Genomic DNA, 20,696 nt, shown 5'->3' with positions numbered 1-20,696 from the left:
AAAGTGAGACTCTGTCTCTACAAAAAAAAAGAAAAATTAATAATTAAAAAATAATAATGGTTAATCTTCCTCTCCCCACACACTTTTCTCCCTACAGTTTGGCTTCTCAGGTAGACATACCTGTTAACACTTTCTTATTAGACATATTTGACATCATGTGTCCTGGGACTTCACTTAAGGAGGAATAAACAGCTCCACATAGTCCCAGGCGTGTAGGAAGTCCCAGGGGTCCTCAGAGGTGGGGAGGGAGAATGTGGGTCCCCTGATGGGACAGAGTGAGACCAAATTGGATTCCTTACACACTTATGTCCATTCATGAGATTAGTCACCCTTCTTATTTTTTTTAGAGCCAGGATCTTGCTTAGACTGGTCTTACACTCCTGAGCTCAGGCAACCTTCTCTTCTTGGCCTCCCAGAGTGCTGGGATTGCAGGTGTGAGCCACCATGTTTGGGTCGTTTTTCATTTATTTCTACTTTGCCACTCCGCTTTCAGTTTAGAAGTAACGATATATTGTAATTTTAATTAAACTATTCTGAGATACCTGAAATCCATGAAAACTCCACATTCATGATATATTTTATATATCATGAATACATCAGGAATACGTATATATCAGGAATACGTCAGGCCTTGTCACATTCCCTGGGCATTCTAAAGAGGAGAGTTTCCCCCAGAACGAGGTGTCAACCATGAGTCACGGTAATGTCTAAACCACTCTTTCTGTCTCCTGGGAGCTGGGAAATATCTGTTGTCCACTCTGGTGAAAGCCATTTGGGCCACAAGGAACATCTGGAGAGCTTTTCTGGGATGAGTCATCTTAGTAAGTTGGTACTTTTTCCTCACCAGTGATTCACCAAACACACCACTGGACATAAGCTTCACGACAGGAGGATGGAACCGTTTCCCCAAGCTCAGGAAACTGTCTCAGTCTTAGAAAATAGGGGCACATGATTTACTTTCTCTGAGAGCACACTGAGGTCCAGCTGTCTTGACACAGGAGCTGTGACTGTGTTGAGGATGTCCTCTGGTTCTAGCCCAGGTGCCCTCCCTGTGCCCAAGGCAGTGGGCACGACTCCACCCCAACCCAGGGCCTGGCTGCTGCTTCCCTGGAACTTCAAGATGCAGCATCTGATGTGGACACAGAGCTCTCAGAACCCACAGAGGGCTGACCACACCACTGAGGCTTGTCTGGAGAAGCCACGGAAAGAGACTGGTTTATAAACGAACAGCGTGGTCACTGTTCACTGAGTCTTCTGCCCACCATGTCGGTTTTGATCATTGTGCAGAAAATAAAAATGCCCACTTCTGTTTTGTAGATTCGCCAGGCATGCTTGATAGCAGAAAACTGTCAAGTGGCTGGATATGTGTGTTTCTATACTGAAATATTTGGTGTGGCTTATTAAATTGTGTCTTTCCCATAATATACAGTGAGTGTAAGTGGTTCTCCCTCTCTCTCTCTGATATATATTAGAATGTATACTCATAGGTATGTGCACACAGGTGCACACATGAGGATACAGAACTATGTAACTTTATGTTTACTATCGTTATTTAGAAATAGGAAATGAAGTAACAATCCTTGAAATTATAATGGCAAGCACACAAAGACACAGTTGCCGGCACAGGATTCAATTAACAGATAGCAATCACCCTTGGGTGACTGTGTGAGGTAGAAATATACGGGCATGCTAATAAGGACTATCTTAAAGCCACCGCGTTTATCAGCCGGCAGCCAGACACGGGCACAAGTGTGGGCAGACAGCACTGCTCTAGGCTATTTAATACAAACCGGCTCTCTCCATTTAGGGATTTATGTTTAATCATTCAGCAACATTTTAAAACACCCTGGCTGGCAAGCCTTTCAAATGGAACTACTTCCATCAGAAAATGCTGGTTTTGCTCTACCTGCTTGAGAAGGATAGGAAGGGCTAGAATAGGAGGAGTTTAGGAAGAATCAATCTGTGTTTATGTTTCTAAAATGTTTTCTCTTGTCATTTCCTGACCTCTGTGCTGCTTTGGTGTGGAGAAGGCTTTCATTAACGCAGAATAGCCCAGGACCGTCTACAGAATAACATTTTCCCTAGTAGAAGCCAAGTATTGCTTATAGTTATATTGTTCTAAGCTTGAATTTCAGTTAATTATGAACATGGGAAGGGAACATAAAATTGAAGGGTGGGTGGAGTGCAGTGGCTCACTCCTGTAATCCTAGCACTCTGGGAGGCTGAGGCAGGGGTGTCACTTGCACCCAGGAGTTCAAGACCCATCTTTACAAAACAGTAGAAAAATTATCTTGTCCTTGTGGCAGGGGCCTGTAGTCCCAGCTACTTGGGAGGCTGAAGCAATTGAATCGCTTGAGCCCAAGAGTGTGAGGTTGCTGCGAGCTATGACGCCACAGCATGCTACCTAGGGTGACAAAATAAGACTCTGTCTCAAAAAAGAAAAAAAAATTTCAAGGCTGCTTTCCCCCCAAACTCCCCCCATATATGATGAGCTATTTCTGTACTAGGTCAAAGAAATTCTTTAAGTGCCTTTCAAGATATTTTGTATTGAGTACCAGCACAGAACAGGGAAAGGCTAGCATATAGTGTGGAGGGGGACAGCTTTCTAGGAGAGTATGAATTTATGAAAAGAATGTAACTCCTTCTATTAAACAAAAAAAACGGTCTTATATTGACATAAATCCGAAGCCATGTTCATGGTTACCAAGATTAAAATCCTCATCACACAGAATGGTTCAAGAACAGCGAGTCTGTTGGCATGTAGGTCATGAGTTTGCCTGGAGGTGTTATGTTGTATTTGCTACAGGCAGATGCCTGGGGGAGTCTGACTGCTTAGCAGATGGCTTTGCTGGGAGACTTTCTTCTGCATTTGGTGCCTTGAATCAATCAAACCGTCTATAAAGTTCTTAGTTCTTCAAAGCAGAGAAGGAAGGGAGGAGAGGAAAGATGAGAATAAAAAAAAGAGCTTCACTGGAGGTATGGCTAAGACACATATGAATAGATTCTACTTTAACTGGACCTTTCAAGCACTTAGGTCTCTTTGACTATTTCTCCTTTTAGGTTAAGCTTTTATTCTTTCAAAGTAAGGGAAAAAAACTCTATAAAAACAAAACTGAAGCTAGTATAGAGTCTAGACATGTAATACATTTTAAGCTTTTGGAATTTTAAGCATGTAGAGTTTTTAAAGATATGAAAATGACATATTCATTTCAGACTGAACAACTGTGTGTGGTTTCCAGCTCTGGCCGACCCAGAGCCAAGTTAGAGCCGGGATTCTGCTGCCTGCCTGGTGCTGCTCTGTGGCCACTTCCCCTCTAGAAGGGTGGAAGTGATAGCTTCAGAGATTTCCCTGTCTATAAAATGACCTCAAAATTATCTCTGAAGAAGAATCCTGGCTCGGCGCCTATAGCTCAACCGGCTAAGGCGCCAGCCACGTACACCTAAGGTGGCGGGTTCGAATCCCCAGCCCGGACCCACCAAACAACAATGACGGCTGCGGCCAAAAAATAGCCGGGCGTTGTGGCAGGCGCCTGTGGTCCCAGCTACTTGGGAAGCAGAGGCAAGAGACTCGCTTGAGCCCAGGAGTTGGAGGTTGCTGTGAGCTGTAATGCCACGGCACTCTACCCAGGGGGACAGCTTGAGGCTCTGTCTCAAAAAAAAAAAAAAAAAAAAAAGAAGAATCCTTTCTGAAGGAAATGGGCCTCTCCCAGGGGAGACCAGCAAAGCTTTGCCAACATTTGTCCCAACTTCTGTGGTTTGTCTTCTGTCAGGGGGATACAGCGAGTGCAGGACTCCCTTTGCTATTCTAGAAGGCTCACCTGTAGCCCAGTTTGGAGACAATGGTTTGTCCTTGTTCCAACATTTTTACAGAATCTCTTAAACATGCTACTTAAAATACAGCACAGACTAAGGCAAACGTTACAGTGAAAGTACTATAAAGACTCCACTGGTGAAATTGGGATTTTCTGTTTGAGATATGAGTATTTAGAAATTTTATAAAAAATGGGCAAGAGTTCCTGCAGGCTATATTTGCTCTTAATGTTCATAAGTTTTAGTTATGTCATAAAATGTGTATTTCTTATAGTCTTGTTGCAATAGAGTATTTATAAAACCCCTGTGATCCCTGAAAGAAATAACAACTGGTGTGGGCTTCTAAGTACTCACACATGATGGACTAGGCTACAGAAATTACATAATACAGCAACAGTAAGTGCATACCTGTTCTTATAGAGGAATTAGGCTCTCTTTTAGGGAATTTTGTATTTTCAAATTTAATGTTGCATATAATTGCATAACTTTAATATTAAGAAAAATTATTATCAATGATTTCTTTTGGTTGTGTTAGAAAACTTTTAGCATTAATTTATCTGTCTCTATATGGGCTTGGGCTGAACTCTTAATATACCACTCTACATGGATCAGTTTTGGGAGAATTACAGTTTAACACACACACACCCCACATGAGATACTGCAATTGGTCAAATCTATAATCCATGCACACAAGTTTTCTACCCTAGAAAATGGTACCAAGATATTGTTCAATGTAAAAGAATATTGTTGTCTAAGATGACATGGATTTCAAATTCCTATGTAATACAGCTATTTATTTTAAAATGCTTGGATGGCTATAATAGTGGCATTTGAAGAAAATATAGGATAAACAAAAACAAATGTGGCCCTGAACGTAAGGAGTTTGTATCTAGCTGAGTTCATAGAATGAACATTCAAGACACAACATGAAACGTTTTGAGACAATGTGTAATTATGCGGTGGCCTGTGAGCACCGAGCTCTCCGCCCTCTGAGAAGTCAGAACGAAGAGTTTGAAGAAGAGAAGGGTGTGGGCATAGCAAGTGGGCAGCCCCGACTCGAGGGGTTCATCTCACCCATTCGTGAGAAATTCGTATGTCAGGGATTTGCACAAATTTTCACAAATTTTCCGTGACTCTTTTTAAAACATTCAATTTCTAATTCTATACTTTCAGGTTTGCAAAAGCAGTGTTTAATTTGATCTAAATTTGCTTCTTTTTAAGGTTCAAGAGGTGTCCCTCAATTCTACCATGCTGGAATAGAGAGTGCCGGATGGAGAACTCAGGCCTCTCCCCGCGCTGTTGCTGAGTCGGCCACAGCAGACAGGATCGTGCAGACCAGGTAGGAGGCACCAAGCCGGGACTCGTGCAAAGCCATGCCCAGGGGTGTCCTGTGCTGTTCTCCGGCTGAGCCCTGGGGCTCTGGGCAGGGGAACAGGGGAACAAGGGATGGTCTGGATCCAGGCTTTATGAAGATGGACGTGGTGGGCATCAAGAGGAAAGAAGGCAGGCTATGGAGGCACATAGGGACTCCTACGTGGAGCAGAAGGGACTCCTCAATGCTGGGACCTACAGAAGATGTGGATAGAATTGTAGAGACACAAGTGACGGTTTGTCGGTATAATCTTGCTGGAAAATAATGAGTGCTCGCAATAAAGACAGTGGAATTTTGGGATAGAAATATAGAGCCAATTGCAAGAAACATTGAAATAAACTTGACAGAACCTGGGAGCTTATTTGAGGGGTGAGGGAGCAGAGGAACGCAGCAGGAAGCAGTGGGTTCTGCAGGAGAGCACGATGCCCAAAGAGGCTTAGCCGTGGAAGCCTCAGCGTGGAGCCGTTTCTGAGATGGCCATTTCAGCAGAGTGTGGAGGAGGAAGCAGACGGGCGGTCAGAAAGTAGGGCAGGAGTTTCTGACTAGGTTTCTAAGAAATTTGGCCTTGACCAAAAAAGAAAAGGGAATTGTAGGATCCAAAGAGGTTCCACCCCAGGGGAATTAGCTGATTTGAGGATGGAGGGGAGATGGATGATGACAGTGGGCGTGGCCCTGACGCAGCAGGGTGGGCGGGGCAGGTTGGGGCTGGAAGGATAAGCTCCGCCTCCCCGGAGCTGCCCTTCCCAGGATGCCTGGCGGACGGCAGCTCTCTGAGCTCCGCTTCCGAGCTGTGGCCTGGGACAGTAACACCTCCAGTTAGACCCAGTGAAAATGAAGTGCAACAGGGCAGGGATCGCGCTCAGCACACCGTGCAGATGGCAGGCGGTGGTGAGGGATAGGGATGGGACCCTGACGGCAGTGGTAAGAGTGGCCTCTTGCAAGGGCCCAGGAGAGCACGGTGGGGACAGCAGGAGGCCCAGAGAAGAGCTCAGTTGGCTGCCTTGTGGTACCGCTCTGGTCCTTCACTTCTGCTCATCGTCACACAGTGTATGACAACCAGGGTCTGGGCCTCCTGTTAAGGACTGGTGGCTGGAGTCCACGGAGTTGGGGCTTGGGCCTCATGGGGAATAGGTGGCCCAGGGCTGAGGGTGTGTCAAGGTGGTCAAGGTGCCCTCTCCCCCCAACCCCCAGCTCTCCCTCTAACGTAAGGAGAGTCAAGGACCAAACCTGTGGTTGGAACAAAACTTCACATGCAAATACACCAGGCTGGGAGGAGAAGGGGGGCCCAGGGCTGGGCTTGGGTCTGCCCCCAGGAGGAAGGACAGGGGAGTCTGCTTCATGGGGCACCTGGGGCTTGGCCCAGAGGAGAAGAAGGAGCTGTTCCTGGGCCTGAAGCAGATGGGCCTTCCTAATAGCAGCTGACTAACTCCTCTGTTAGCACTAGGAAAGCCCAGAGCACACAGGATAGAAGGTTCTTACAGGAGGGTCCTCCCCGCTTCTGTATACAAGCATGCAACATAAAAAAAAAATGGAGAGAGAGGAGAAAGAGGCCTGATTACCAGAGACCCACTTCACAGGCCCCTGGGCCACGTTTGTGATCATGTGATTGTAGCATCTTCCTCTTTCTTCAACGGGAGGAAAGTGACCTCGGTGTGCCCGGCTGCCCGTCCAGGGGCACTTGCTGGCACAATTTACAAATATGGTGTCCTTTGTCCTCTGAGTTGATAACCTGCATGGTGTCTCATGGGGATCTCTTTATTTTTATAGATAGCCAAAACTTTTGCTTAGCGAAAATGCTCATTTCTTTACTGTGTCATCAAAGTTAGATGCTCATCAAGGCAAGTTAGTCCATTTCCAATACAAGGCAGCATTTCTTTCCTCAGACCACGCGTCTATCACCAGCTCCCTTCCCTTTCCTTCCCTTTGAGCGGGCATGTCCTGCTCAGGAAAGTTCCTCTTCGTATTTCTTCGAAAACAACCCCTCTTACGGCCCAGTGGAGAAAGCATGGAGAAAGCATCTCTCAGCGTAGGGCTCTTTCGTTTCCTGCTGGTCTCTAGGAGTAGAGGCCTGACATGATCTCATCCCCTCTCCTGGGTTAATGTTTACCTAACTGTATTTGGGCAGGGGGCTGCCAGTCTCAGCCTCCTGACTGTCACATACTTTTCTAATCAATCAGGAATTAGGTGGCAAATAAAATTAGAATGAAAACAAAAACCTGCTCGTGGAAAATAAGTTCATACACACAAAATAGGACAAGTGACAACGATGGTGCCAGGACAGCAACGCGAGAGGGGAGCCCCTGACAGTCCTCTGGTGCGTCCCGGCCTGGGGCATTTCAGGTGATTTCTGTCACTGGGCAAGCTCATAGCTCTCCCTTCCAGGGCAGCTCAGATGTCCCTAGGTCGCCCTGTCTTGTGTTCCCCAGTGTCCAGTCCCCCTCTGGTGTGGCCTCACAGCTCCTTGCTTGCATCTTGGAAAGTATTTGACACAGGGAAGTGGCCGCCAGCTCTGGCTTCAGGAGGGAAAGGCTGAGTTTATCAGAGTTTTCCCAGTCCCCACTCTAAATAGTTCACCTGGGACTGTCAGGGATCAGCATAATAAACGTGTCTGAGTCCTCACCGTATTGGCAGAGCATGTAACTGGATTCTAGAAGGTTAAAACTCCGGACAGAAGTTTCTCTGCACAGAAACTCCGGCAGCCCCCATGCCCTCCTCTGCCTCCTCGGCCCTCTGACGCAGCTGTGGGGAGTAGAGGACTGGGGTTGGGTCCTGAGAGGTTTGAACAATCATCAGTCAGGGAGATGAGGGTGTGGAGATGCCAGAACATGGCAGCACCTGGGGTGTGTCCAAACTTCCTGCTCACATTGACCTTCTGAAACCAGCCCCCAAATAGCCACTATTGCATATGATTCCCAAGTCAGGGAGTTTTAGCGGAAAGTTTAGGTGTAAGGGTGATGGCATCATCCATTGTGCTTGAAGTCCCAAGAACAATTTTCATTTCTAGCTTGTTTCTTTTCTGTAGAGTTTCTTAAATGGGTCCAGCCTAGGCTGGAGCCCAGTGGGGAGGGCCAGGGATGGTGAGCACCCCTGTGTCCCGTCACCCCCAGACTCATTCTCAGTCCCTTCCACAGCAGGGCCTCTGAGATTCCGCATGAGCACCTCTGACCTCCACCTTATCCTTTCCCCAGCACTCTCGGGGTTAAGAATCATACTCAGTCTGCCCACCGAGAATGCCAGCATAGAGACGGACCTGCAGCCAGCTCGCTCCGGCTGCCTCTCCAGCCCGGTCCTTGTCTGCGTGTGACTGTGTGCTCAGTCGGGCACCAAGGGGAAGTGGGACAATCCAGTGCTCTATGTGAACCCAATAGCAATGACCAGATCAACAGGTCCAATCCAGTCTTCAGGATTCTCTGAATCGACCAAGGCCCACCTGGGAAGAAGTGAAAGAACAACTAGAAAAGAAAAAGAAAGGTTCCAAGACGTTGGCTGAAGAAGAAACAATGAATGAGAACTGGAAGAAAGAACTAGAAAAACACAGGAAGAAACTGTTCAGTGGACACAAGGGCCGATGCAAAAGAGACAGAGAAAGAAACAAGAAGAGAAGTCTGGTAGGCTGTAATTCAGATGAGGTCACGAAGCAAGGAAAACAGAGAAAAAGAAGAACCGTTTACATAAACCTTCTGAAAGTTCCATGTCAGCAACTAAGTCAGACAGTGAGGATAGTTTAAAAAAGAAAAGGAGTCAGAGGGTACGACCGACAAAGAAAAGGGCGATAAAGGACTCAGCAAAGAAAGAAAGAGGTGTCAACCTTCATCATCGAATCCTTGTTGGAATCAGATTATATTGAGGAGATACAAGCAGAAAAGAAAAGCAGTGAAGAATGAGAAAAAGCAACAGAAAACACAAAGAGGAAAAGTAAACATAAGAAACACAGAAGAAGGCTGCAAATTCAGGTCCTGACGTACCACAACATTAAGAAAGAATCAGCGTTCCCTTATAAAAGAAAGTGCAATGTCTAAGGAAATTCAGCTGTGAAAACGTAACATATTTGCTAAAACTCATGAATTTTCTTGGGTTTAGAATCATTCCTGGACCATTCAGTAGCCACTCAGAGTCCGCTGTGTGAAAGGGCCATAATTACTGCCTGCTGCTTGAATGTCTAGTTTTTCTCTTCCAGTGCTTGATGACTGACTCTGGCAGATAACACCCTGCAGTTGTACTAGTGGTTGAGATAGAGTATTGGGAATAAAATTAATATTTTTGATTAGAAATGTACAGTGATAAACCAACAAAAATTGAATCTGGATATATCTTTAAGATATAATCAGATATGGCCAGGTGACTCTAGTTAAAATTTTTGAAGTGATGATTACATTGAAATTTTAAAATCCTTAATCTGTAGATAGGCATATTTTAATTTTTTCCCCTTTGTGTACTTTTTATTTACCTGGGGAAGGAGCTTTAGGGTGAGGAGGGGTGGTTTGCTTCTTATTACCTAGCAGAATAGGATGCCTTTGACCCTCACCCATCCTGGATGTGTGGACTCAGTAGCCATGTTTCACGGGGAGGTCAGAGGTGGATACCAGCAGTCTTACCCTTTGCTGGGTTTAGTGGCGTCCTTGGAGTCTACTGGATGCTGCTTTGAGTGAATCAGAGAAACAGCCCTTTGCAGCCTGAGAAAGCCCCGGAAGCTCTGGGATTTACTTCCACTTCAACAAGACTGAATGTTTTTTAGTGTTAAGATGTGTTATGTCTTGAATTAATTTTGATTTTACTTTGGCTACTTCTACTTTGATTCGACTTTCATTTCAAATGGGCTGGTACTTTTTGAACTTGATAGCTAAAGATTCTAAAATGCATGTTTTATACTATTAAGTTTAATCCACTCGAGAAAATTTTATTTACCCACTGATAGTTACTATATTTTTTTGGTATGAATTTTGTTTAGGCTGCAACGTTTAGCTTTTGTTAACTCCTTACTTTCCTGTTTTAAGTTCATTGCTATGTTTAATGGCATATTTGCCATGATATTTAGCATGTAAAAAGCAGGGTCTTTTTTTTTTTTTTTTTTAAATAGCTCCATATTGAAGCTGAGACTTAATATAAACAAGTTGAATGATAGGTAGGCCTTGTATGCTGTGTCTTGTTATTTGAAGCTATTGCCAGAACCTTAGTAAATATAATGTTTTAAATGTTTAAAAAAATGAAAAGAAAATGCCAGAATACTCCCTTTCTCCAATTTTTGCCCTGTCTGGACATCTAAGCTTTTGGTTGTATAGTTATAAACTCCTCTCCCCCTAAATACATGGACATTGCATCTTCCCATCTTGTGCACGCCTGGCCAGCTTCCTGGGAGCTCATTGCCACATGCCTGTCTATTTCTACTTCTGCTGTTCTGGAGTTGTAAGCGTTCAGAGGGCAGAGCTGGATCCCTGCAGGGCTTTGCGTGCAGTCCTCAGATCTGCACTCATCGCCTCTGGTTGATTACCTTGGTTAGGGCTGCCTGTTTTTTCTGGAGTATGACAAGGATGCAGAGCACTCCCAGCCGAGGGTGCAGACCTGCACGTGCCCTTCTTCCCAGGTCATACAGGTGTGTGCTCAGCCTCGAGCATTTCCTTATTCATTACACTCCACCTTGCTGCAAATGATCTGAGACACAGTCTTGGAGCCTGGATTGCAACCACAGAGTGAGAGCAAACGTTCTCCGTAGCATTTTGTAGAGCAGAGTGGCTAGTTCAGTGGTTCTTAACCTTCCTAATGCTGCAGCCCTTTAATACAGCTCCTGTGGGTTGAAAACCTCTGGGCTAGTCTATGATGAACTTTTCCCTAATTGTGCATTTCCATCCATTTTCATGTTTCAGCTCACTCAGCATTTTTCCTTTTCTTATTGCCTTTCTCAGGCTCCCTCCACCCCAGTCTCCTGAGTCTCCAGTTCACACTGACTCTACAATGTCTCTGTGCAAGGTGCTGAGTTAAAGGCTTAACACGACCCTGTGATGTGTGGTTAGTGGGTTCTGTTACATCCACCGTAGAGATGAGAAGCTGAGAATCGGAGAGATTAATGCTCCTTCCTGAGGTCACATAGAGAGTAAGTGGAGAGGACAGGACTCTCCCACTGCAGCTTTTGTCACACTGCACACCCATGCCGTGCTGTGGAGAGCCACACTCTGCAGGTGAGAGACTGTGAATGGAGGTGCCAGGCACACCTTGCAGAGGGCAGAATAACTGAAAACCATCTCAGCCAGAAGCATGGAGCTTGATGGAGTAGTGGGACAGAACCAATGCTCCATCATCTCTAAGAGGGATAACAATGAGCTGTGATGCCAGTCAGATCCCCTAGACGGTCTTCAGAAGAGCTGCAGACATCTTTGTAGGGGACCAGGGAACCTCCAGCTTTGACGCAGCCTCAGGGAAGAATTTCATAAAGCTGCAAAGTAAGCACATGCTTGGGAAGGAATGCGGCGGGCCAGTTCCGGGGAGGGAGAGCTGGGTGTCCGCAACTTTGTTTTAAATGAGCAAATGTATATTTGGGAATTTTAATGCTGGTTTTCTAGGCTTTATTAATATTGTCCATAAGTCAAATACTCAGAAATCCTAAAATGCCCACTGCCTTTTGATGACTGTAATTAAATTGGACTCTGAAAAGAAAGGCTTTTGTTGAGTATCACCATTAGAGAAAACAAGTTTCTGCAGTTTCCGTTCATCTTGGGAGAAAGATACCAGTGAGTCTGCATTATCCAACAAGCAGAACTGAATAGGCCCTGTTTTAGTTACCGTGATAGTGCTATATAACAATTGTATCATTTGGGAACAATGTGTAATATATAGTAACAATAATGTAGCACCAAGGGGCATTAAGCTCCAAATGTCTTGGTCTATGTTGCATTTTCTTGGCAGGAGGTTTAAATACTATAGTGGCTACTGATCATTGAGGACTTCTGGGTCCATTTACTGACAATATGCATGAAGTAAACTATTTTTTAAAAATTCTTGACTTTTGAATTGTTATGACCCCCCCCCCCTTCAGGTTCCTAACTTTTTTGTTTGGGGAGGGAAGGGCGTAGGCAAGCCGATACGACGTCACTGTGACAACCTTATCATCATTGGATGATAGAACGTTAGGGGTCTCAAGGATGTATCATCTGAAAACTAAACTCCGTTTCTCATTAGATGAAATGCATATTTCTTTCTTAGCTTTCTTTGCCAATAAAGTAGCATCTATGGTGGCCAACCCTCCACGGTCCATTTCACTTTCCCCAGTAAAATTGCTTTTTTTGTGTTTTACGGACTTTCTACAATGTACTACGCTCTGGCTTGCTCAGAAATGCTGATGGAAAGGTTAATGAAAGAAAAGGATGAAAGAGGACAGAACTGGGTGGTTTTGTCGATCGCAGCTCTCTGTCCTCAGTGGAAGACAGACCCACATCACTCACTCTTTGCTTCAAATGTATTCACGCCACCTTCTATTCTCAAACCTATGGCTGGCCTCGGTCAATGGTCTGCAGCCCCAGCCCTTCCTTGGGAACACTGTGACATCACAGTGCTCCCCGCTCAGCAAAGCCCTGAATGGCATCTTTGTGACAGCCTGCAAGATGTTTAAGATGCTAAGAGGGACACATCACCAAAGGCTGTCTTTAAAAAGAGGAAAATTAAATGACCATTAACATAGGACTCTTCACAAGTTCCCATCGTATCTTATAAAAAGAAGCCCTGATGTACCTGGTCTGCTCCTCAAGGTCTGGGGGAGTCACCAGGCTCTTCCTCTGCCCCTCCCCTTCCGCTGGGGCCAAGGCTGAAATCTAAGCCCAAATTAATGAATCTGATTTTCAGTTGAGGAAGGAGTAAGTGAGGCACAGCTGTGAGTCCCAGGTCACCAGGGATTTCTGTGTCTAACTCAGCCAGGATAGAGTCTCTGAAATTATTTGATTTGGGAATGGGATGAGAAATTGATAATATCTGATTTGTAGATTAGCCCTGGAAGGGGAAATACTAATTTCAAATATCATTCATCTTCCTTTTTATCTAGTCTCTTCAAGTTATAATGAAATTATCTGAGGACTGAGTCCAGCTTGTGGAAATCTCAAAGGAGTTTGCACATTGAACTGGCAAATTAATCTGTGAACAGCCCACAGTTCAGCATTTATTTAGTCAATATTCAGTGAATAATAAATGTTGAAAGCACATTTGTTATTTGTCCATTTATTCACTGAAATGTTTTCAATCAAGACTATACCTTGAGATTTATTTCTCATTTCCAAAATCGTGAATTTTCTACCCTAATTGCAATTTTTTTTCTCTGACTAAAACCTGAATGATTCAAGTAAATGTATTTACAAGTTAAACTTAGCAGACTGATTTGGAAGGAGAATTAGAACAGGACTCAGGAGATGAGAAATATGTTCGGCTCAGTGGAGGAGTTTATCATGGAATTATCCCAGAGAGTTATGTAATTAATGTAATATGAGATATTATATAATAAATAGAGATATAAGTTATTAAAACTATGCATAAAATAGGATTTCAGAATCTGTAGATCATTATAGAATTTCTACTCTTTGGGTAAATTATACATCGGATATAATCATTGTATATTATGTCATCCCCTCATTCCTGTGAGGCCAGTGAATATTATCACTTTATTCATGTCTTTGTAAATGGTGAGACCACCTAATATAATATTATTTGGATGGAATTTGGAACCAGCCTACTGAGCTTGAATCCTGGCTCTGTCACTTTTCATCTGTGTGAACTTGGTCAAATCATGTGAACTCTCTAAGCCTCAGTTTCTTATCTGTATACTGGGGATAATAACAATAAATAAATTGTAGGGTAATCATCAAGTTTAAATGACTTAATATATGCAAATTGGCAAGCAAAGTGCCTAGAATGTGGTAAGCACTGTATAGAGAGAATCGTTGTTGAAACAGACCACTTCTGTGCCTCATTGCACTGGCCATTTGGAATGAATAAGACCAAGTCATCATCTTCCAGGAACTTCATTATACTGTGGAAGAAAGACGTGTGAGCAATTAAACATTTTGCAATACAAGTTTAAGCAAAACACTCAGTTGGGAAAAACTTGCTCAGAGAAGGTAAATGGAGACTGTATGGAGTAGAAAAGAAAACCAGCCTCGTGTGCATGGGAAGAAAACCGGCCTCGTGTGCATGAGAAGAAAACCAGCCTCGTGTGCATGGGAAGAAAACCAGCCTCGTGTGCATGGGAAGTCGGCAACTGCTTTTTGATTCCTACATGTTGAGAAGACAAGTAATTACACAACAAATATGTGACAAATCAAAAATGATTGAATGAGTGACTGAAAAAATGAATGAAAAATGGATGAATGGAATTGGGACAGACATGCCCTAGTGTGAGCTCGGGGGGCAGATGAGCTCATGGGCTGGTTTCTGGGAGCTTTCCTGAGCTAATGGTTAAAGAAAACACATTTACCTTTGATCTAGATCAGATGCTTCAAGTTGGAAGAGATGTTTGAGGTCATGAGGCTCAACAGAAATTAAAGAGTCCAGAAAGCGGAGATCAAAGAACTCATGGTTAGGGCCAGGATCCTGGTCTTCTGAAGCCCAGACCAATTCCCGCTTACGTCACGTGGTCTCTCTGTTTCTCTACAGTAAATGATTCCCATTGGAGAAAGAAGGGGCCATGGGTCAGGAGGGTTAAATAATAAAAGAAAAAAGAGAAGAAAAGAGCTTTCATGAATGAAGGACATGGTGTTCTAAGGGTCTGAAAAGAAAAGATGCCTGGAAAGGGACTCCCAGGAAGAGGGTCTTTGGAGACATTTTTCTGAAATGACGCTAATCTTGAGTCACTCATGCTGCCCTGCTTTTATGACTAACAAGCAGAATCGTCCCGTGTTCTGTTCTTGGAACTGTATCTTGGAGCTGGGACAACTTACGTTCTGGTGGGAAGGATGAAGGGGGAATACCTTTAGATTTTAATTCTAATTAGGGACTCTGGTATCCTACATTGATGGCAAAGCAGTGGTTACGCTGTGGTACATTGTTTGAGAGGCCCTTGAGGTCCATGGGTTTATGAAATGTTTCCAAGACAGTGGCTGAGGAGAGGGCTCTGGGCGTGGGGCTTGCTCACACAGCAGCCAGTACTGCTCAGAACCACCCTCCAGGAACTTGGGTTTTGTTTGGATGCTGTGATAATTTCTGCAGGAAGTTTTTAATGAAAGAGCAGAGACTGCCCTTCAGAGCAGCTGCTTTCCTGGCCCTCTAGAGGAGAGGGCACCAAACTTCATCATTCCCAGACAGGAAAAGGCCCCCAAAGAAAGTGGAGGTTGGACAGGGATGCCAATCTTACGTTTTGCCAACAAGGAAAACATTATAAGTGAAACCAAATAGATACAACTGTCACCTCAGACATCACATTGGAGTTACATAAGACAAACAACATGGACACAAAGAAGGGCAGAATGTTAATTTTGGAGAACGAAGGCAACCCCGATGATCGCAGTGAGCTTTACTGCAATGCTCGGCCTTCTCCTTCTTTTTCTCTTCTCACCATGAACCATTACAAATTTTGGCAGAGATCGGTGATGGTTTCCTAAACAGTTTTTGTATCCAGTTTCAGGACCCAAAATTTAGATGCAGGAAGGATAGTGTATTTCCTCAGCCTGACTGTCAGTAGTGACTGTTCACAGCCAAAGGCAGCTATTCACAAACGCAAGGTGCCAGCGTTCCTCCAGACAAACAAGCCTCTCTTCCTTCTCTCCTCACTTCCCTGTGAACACTTCTGTGTGTTCTCGTTATGAATGAATCTTGGACACACATCATTCTGCTCTCCTGCTGAGAAGTTCTGCTGGCGTTGGGGCCCCAGCTGAGGCAGGACAGGCCAGGAAGGTGATCTTGAACTTGAACAGCTCCCAGGACCCCCACCCATCAGTGATAAGCCAATGCTGGATCTTAGCCGCTCAGCACACTTCCCACGTTAGTTCCCAAATATGCAGCTGGCACGAGAATCACAGCAGCCAGCACAACCCGCTTCCATCCGCAGGTTACGGCTGTGGGATTTGGTTGCCATCTGGATGTGGTTTTGGAGGCTACGTGCGCCTACCCACAGACACAGTCAGCCTCCCTGTGGTTTCCTTAGAAAGGGGGTGGAAGACGTGTGATGTGAAACTCCCTCTCTTGTCTTGTTCACTTGTAATTATTTTTTCTTAATCCTTACTGACTCACTTAAATTGTCTCCTGAACTTTTTCCTTAGCTTCTTGATTTGAGGGCTATTTACTGATGTTGGAACAATGCACCTTTTGGCAACCTATTGAGTTGTAACCTGCGGAGAGCAGGGTGCCTTAGTGTTCCCCTCCTGCTGAAGGGTTGTTTGGTTCCACACGTGTGCCCTTTGTTTGCTTCCAGTTCGCGGAACGCTCTTGTTTGCGTAGGTACAGTGTAAGGTGACAGTGATTAGAGAGAAATGCATTTTTGAGAGGCAATTACGCCTGAACAGGGCTTTGATTGGTGATGCTATTTCTGCGCTCTTTAGCTTGAATGATAGGATTAGGTGCTCTTTTGTTTGGTTTTGAAGAACATATTCAAGAACATACTTGAAACCTGTCATTGAGTGGATTTGCTGAAATATACTTATTTTCCAGCCTTTGATTCTTTGAGCCAAGCATAGAGTGGAGGCCATAAACTGCTTAACATTTCAACAAATGTCTTCCAGTGTACTGCACTTGTGTCAGGGCCTGTTCGTATGATGGGCGAGTACTCCCACAATTGCCGCTGACTTTGTAAGGGACAGCCGGAGTTGATGTATGTCTTAACCCTGACCCCTACTGCAGCCACTTCCAGGGCTGCTCTCAGGCCTGGCTGTGCTTGTGATCAAGAAAAGGGCAGGCATAGCTGACCCTTCTTAGAAAGAGAGAAATGCCCACACTTTTAGGCTGTGTCTGATTCATAAAAACAAAATGCTGTATCCTGCGTACGCAATATGGCTCAGGGCATTCATTTATTCTTTCTTTCTTTCTTTTTTTTTTTAATTTAATAAGTATTTATCAGGCACCTACTATTCACTGAGGTGTTTCTGAAGGAGACAACTGAGAGTCTGTGTCCTGAGTGGGTGGGCACCATTTAGTCCTCTGGGGGCTGATGGAGCAAAAAGGCACAGATGGGGAAATTCCTGCTCTCTTCTGGAGCTGGGATGATAGTCAGGCATCCTCAAACAATGGCCTGCGGGCCACATGTGGCCTGCCTAGGACATTTATACAGCCCGCCAGGTGTTTTTGCCACCACTGCCTGTCCTGCTTAGCAGCTGACTCGTCCCGGAGCCTGTAGTCCGGCCGTCCAGTGGTCTGAGGGACAGTGAACTGGCCCCCTGTTTAAAAAGTTTGAGGACCCCTGTATCCTTCTCCTGCCCTGGACATCAGAACTCCAGGTCTTTGGCCGGAACCCTGGGACTTGCAAGGTTCCAGGTTCCCAAGCCTTCACCTGCAGGCAAAGATTTATACCCTTGTTGTCCTGGGTCTTTAGCTCTCAGGCAGCCTATTAAGGGACTTCTCAGCCTCCATGTACAAATGAGCCAATCCCTAACAAATTCCCCCTCATATCTCTCTCTCCATATATCCTATCAGCTCTGTCTTTCTGGGGAACCACAACTAAATTCCCCTTACATACACACCATCATATCACCAATACCTTGGATAGTGCCAGTGGATAGTAGGGCCTAAAATGTTTAATGATTATAATTTTGAAGCATTGCTTTTGCTTTATTTGTAAAATCTGAAAATCTTGTTGAATGAACATCTCTATAATTAGGAAAAACTACAAGGATGCCATTGCTTGCTAATGTCTTTGTAATATATCAGAGTGTGTACAAAATACTCACATAACAATAGAAAACTTGGCAAACTTCACTCAATCAGTACTTTTCTCTGCAAAAGTAAGGTTTATGATACTAAGAGATATGAAATTATCCATGAGTTTACTTGCGTCTATGGAATTTCTACATGCCATCAAAAAAAAAAAAAAAACTAGTCTTTTGAAGTACACTGTTAAATATAATATCAACTGAATACATACTGTATTTTTAGTGTATTTTGTATATTATCAACTGTGCATTCCATTTTACTCAGAGTCACGTGGCTAGTTTACCTGTGTGATGCTATTTAACTGTATATTTTATGTTTGTATGAAAGACTTCTTAAAATTTAAAAACAATTGAGATGAAATTCTATTATTAATGCAGCTTTTTAAAATGGAACTCAATTGACCATGTAGCCAGGGAGATTAAGGAAAATATAACACGGGTGAAAAAAATCAACTTTATTCATTAACAAGAGGCGTGCTCTTAAATTCTGTAGATTACTGAAATCTGACAAACTGGATAGGTCACGAAATCTGAAAGCCAACATCCGGTCTGAGTCCCTGGTAAGTTTATGTCAAATCATTGACCTGGATCTGAGGGTAGACCTCTTTAACACGATCAATACAGGTGCAATCAGATAAGAACATTCTACTGTTTTATTAAAGTGCATCTAATTCAAAACTCAATAACCCTCACACATCCTTAATCAGCGACGACATCCTGGGAGGCATTTACAGGAGTGATCTTAAAACTCTGGCTTTTGGCTTGTTAGCAAGACTTTCCAGAAGTGGGTATTTCAGGGCCCTGTTTATTCTCCCTTGACAGGATTCTTGTCACCCACCTCCGTATGCCTCCATATTTTTCTCTACCGTAAATATGTTAAAGCTGTCCTCCCCTCTGCCTCTAAACTGGAAAAGGAAATCTCTTTCTGGAGTTAAGGGTGTCTGAGCGTTCTCCAGGGGAACCTGGAACAGCAGCATCCCTGTGCCCCCCAGCCCTCCTGACAACAGTGCCTGCCAGAATTCTGGGGAGTTATGGAGCCAGAAGACAACGATCTTTTTCCAGAAGTAATCGGAACAAAACCACGTGTACAGGACAAGGAGAATGACTCCAAGGGGCAGGCTGCCGCTCTCGCTATTTGCTTTGAGGTGGCTGCAAATCTTTCAGGTGATCCTCCGCCTTCGGCTGCAATGTGTGAGAAACTGTAATTTGGAACAAATGAGCAGAGCCTCGATTTACCTTCATCTAGTTAGCATGAAGGATATTGAAAGTACCAGGTCTAGTACTCTGGGGAATACTGTTCACTAAGCGCTTTTCTCAGCTGGGCCATTTGTGAACTCCTAACAGGGCCCCTGCGCTGGCTGAGGGGCCCGTGAAGGTTCAAGCCCATCCCCCGCCCCGCCGTGGTGCTGCTCCTCCGAAGCTTTGTCTTTGCAAGAAAGGGCAGCAGGTGCTTGTTACATCGGCCTCCTCCATGGACAGACTTCTTTGACCTTTCCGGGCAAAGAACAGCAGTGCCAGCATCTCCCAGCACACGCAGTCCCCTGTCTGGAAGCTTGTTTATCTGCCCTCTCTCCCTCACACACTCGTGTCTCTGTCCATGCAGCTGGCTGAGCCCGCAGGAACGCCCGCCGCATTGTGTCAGAATCAGGCCTGGTGGTGAGGAGACATCCCTTCAGGGCCTGCCAAGTGTTACTATCTGCACTCTCTTTCTGGGTTTTATTTTGGTTCTCTCCCTCTCTTTTTTCCTCTCTCTCCCTCTTTTTCCTTTCTCTCTCTCTCTCTGTCTCTCTCTCTCTAGATTAAAATATGCAGAGCAATTGCCCTCAGATCTGCATTACGTTGGCAGTATGCTTTAAGAGCAAGTGAAAAATTAATGATCCATTAAAATTAATCAGCTCCCTCATTTAGGCAGTGATTATAGAGAGCCACTTGTGCCTAGAACTGTGTGAGGTGTTGCATCACCCCACCCAATGCATGAATATGTGTTCCCTGCTCCTGCCAGGCACAAAGTCCGGTAGGGAACCAGGAGAAATTGCATAAAACCTGGAGTGTGCTTTGCTGAGGCAGAACAAAGGAAAGAGCATCAGGCCACACAGGCTTCTTTCTGCCCACCCCGCAAGGTCCTGTTCACATGGACTCTGATGTGGATGGCTACGGGAGGGACCCACTGAAGTTGTGCAGTAGACCAACAGTGTTTGGTGGTCCAGAGGGAGTAGAATTCTCCGTACAGAGTTCTGGAGAATGCTTACAGCAAAAGAAAGGAAGATGGTAGAATGAATGGGAATCAACAAGGTTACAAAGAGGGAGAGACAGTCTGGAAAGGGCCAGGGACATATGCAAAAGCTCAGAGGCTGGTGGAACATCAGCACCAGTGGGGCAGCTTCCTGTGAGTGTGGGTTGGTCCTGTTACCACATACACCACAATATTGAAACACTATGTTGATATCCTTGGAGGGGAAAGTTGTAACTATCCCAATAAAATAAAGAAAACTGAAGCACAGTTACCAGAATTCCTTGCAAAGATAGCAGGGTGCTAACAGGGTCAGTGTGGTGTGGTACGTGGGACTGGAGCCTCCTAGGGCTGCTAAAGTAACAGAGAGGAATTTGCTTTGCTACTTGGGGTAGAGGAGGAAAAACACAGGTCCACTCTTGCACACACGGACACACACCAGATGTGTGTATCC

At 44.7% G+C, this 20,696-nt stretch overlaps 1 pseudogene; it reads left to right on the top strand.

The window, feature by feature from the left end:
* Nucleotides 1-4,754: 4,754 nt before the first annotated feature.
* LOC111726182 lies at nt 4,755-9,158 on the top strand (annotated as a pseudogene).
* Nucleotides 9,159-20,696: the final 11,538 nt, after the last annotated feature.

This window comes from Otolemur garnettii, unplaced genomic scaffold, assembly GCF_000181295.1.
Source record: "Otolemur garnettii isolate 467f Iridium unplaced genomic scaffold, OtoGar3 scaffold00056, whole genome shotgun sequence".
In the NCBI taxonomy this organism is placed as follows: Eukaryota; Metazoa; Chordata; class Mammalia; order Primates; family Galagidae; genus Otolemur; species Otolemur garnettii.
This window is presented reverse-complemented; position numbering and strand designations above follow the sequence as displayed.